The sequence below is a fragment of the Austrofundulus limnaeus genome, unplaced genomic scaffold, assembly GCF_001266775.1.
Source record: "Austrofundulus limnaeus strain Quisiro unplaced genomic scaffold, Austrofundulus_limnaeus-1.0 Scaffold156, whole genome shotgun sequence".
NCBI classification, from domain to species: domain Eukaryota; kingdom Metazoa; phylum Chordata; class Actinopteri; order Cyprinodontiformes; family Rivulidae; genus Austrofundulus; species Austrofundulus limnaeus.
The window spans coordinates 319,370-321,544 of NW_013952558.1; positions in this window are offsets into that span (position 1 = coordinate 319,370).

The window sequence follows — 2,175 nt, forward strand, 5'->3', positions numbered from 1 at the left end:
AATATCAGGCATTAAGAATAATTACAGGAGCATTTAATAGGAAGAGACTGGGGAGCAGACAGGAAGTCACTCAAAACTATTTATACAGGATTCATCAGATCAACACTGGACTGTGGAAGCATTGTTTACAATTCAGCATCAGAAACATCTTTAAAAAAATTAAACAATATTCAATATCAGGRATTAAGAATAATTACAGGAGCATTTAAAACAACACCCACAGGAGCAATAGTAGAAATGGATGAATCACCATTAGACATCAGGAGAGAACAGTTAGCGTTAAATTACTGGGTAAATTTAAAAGGGCATGAACAAATACATCCAACACAACAAGTTTTACAATCATGCTGGGAAAAGGAAAAAAAAGAAACTAAAAGTTTTGGTTGGATCATAAATCAGAAAACAACAGAAATACAAATCAATAACATACTGTATATTCATATATACAGCCTCAGCAGGTCAGCATGGGGTCAGGTCAGGTCAGGTCAGGTCAGGTCAGGTCAGGTCCTGGCTGATGACATCATCAGCTGATGGGTGGGCTGTTCATCTCTCCACAGGATGTTTCATCACAGAAGTGATGTTTTGGTTTAAGCTGAACAAAAAGAAGTGAAGGAGAATCCTCCTAGAACATGACTTCTGTTGGAAACATGAAGACTGTGTTTCTCTTTATTCAACAAACACACGAGACAGAAACTCACTTCATTCTTTTTCATTTTTACTGTTTATAAGGTTTTAGAATCACAACAGTAACACTATTTATTTTTATATATACTTATTTGCCCTTGGTTATTATTTATTTTTGTTCTTCTTACTCAATCTAATCTGTTTAATTAATCAAATTTGTAGTTTCAGATTTAATTCTACTATAAAATATCATAAAAACATAATAATTGGACAAAATTTAATAATAAAAACATTCTGCTCTGTAAGCTCTCTTCTTGATGCTTCTTGAATTTACTGATTCAAAACAAATCTGCTGTCTTTTATTAATTTGTCAGCACTAAAATTTCCTATTACTATGAGCAAAATGCATTAATCCACACGATAAAATGTGGCATCAAAAATCACAACATTTTGAAGAATAAAACCAAAAACCGAGGGCAGAAAAACAAGTTTCAGTCCTAAAATACAGAAAAAAAACTCCTTCAGGTCTACAGGTGAAATGAATAATATTTCCAAACACACATTTGTTTTCAATAATTCAGATTATTTTTACTATCTTTGTTTTTGAAGTGAGCAGCTGAAGACAAGCTGCTTTAGCTCTGATGGTTTCTTAAGTTTTAATTCATCTGCAAAYACCTGCAAATGTTTACTTAACCTGCTTCAATATAATAATCTTATTTTATCTGTTTTATTTAGTTTTCTGTTTCATGTCCACTCTGCTCACTTCGACAAAACTCTTTAAAACCTTGAATTATTTGGACCTTTCTAATCCAACACTTGTTTTATAAACTGCCCAAACATTCCTCCAAATTATACAGATTATACCAATAACCAAGTTCTTCTTCTTGTTGGTTTTATTGGCGCTTGGCAACAAACTGTTAGTAGCATTACCGCCACTTACTGGTATGGAATATAGTTTGTGATGGTCTATTTATCTATATCTATATATACATATATTCTTCCACAAAAATATAACTAAATAAATTCTCCCTAAACATACACATTTAAATATACATACATACTTATGCACAACTTTGAATATTATCCTTCTATATTATGTATACTTTCACACATACACCTACTATAATCAAATCCTATGAAATAATTAAGTTTTCTTTAAAAATCGAATAACTATTTGCATGTTTACTCCCCAAATTCTTCCTCAAAATATCTAATAAATTAACCTTTTCCTTGATACTTTCAAACTATCTACTCACCTTTCTTTTTCATATTTAGGACATTCTAATTATTATTATTCATTCGGCTCTTGGCATAGGCGAACTAGGCGGTTGCCTAGATCGCCATCTGCTGGAGGGGGCGCCAAACTGCAGAAGAAAAAAGCAATTATTTGTAATCCCTGCTTGTAACTCTGCTCAGTGCCCCTTTCAATTAGCTTTGTCTTAAAAAAACTATAATGAGGTATTACAGGAAAAATAAACTACTACTACTAATCCTGCTGACATCCATTCTGACACAGTGAGGACTGAGTTTGTCAGCCGAGGACCTTATGAG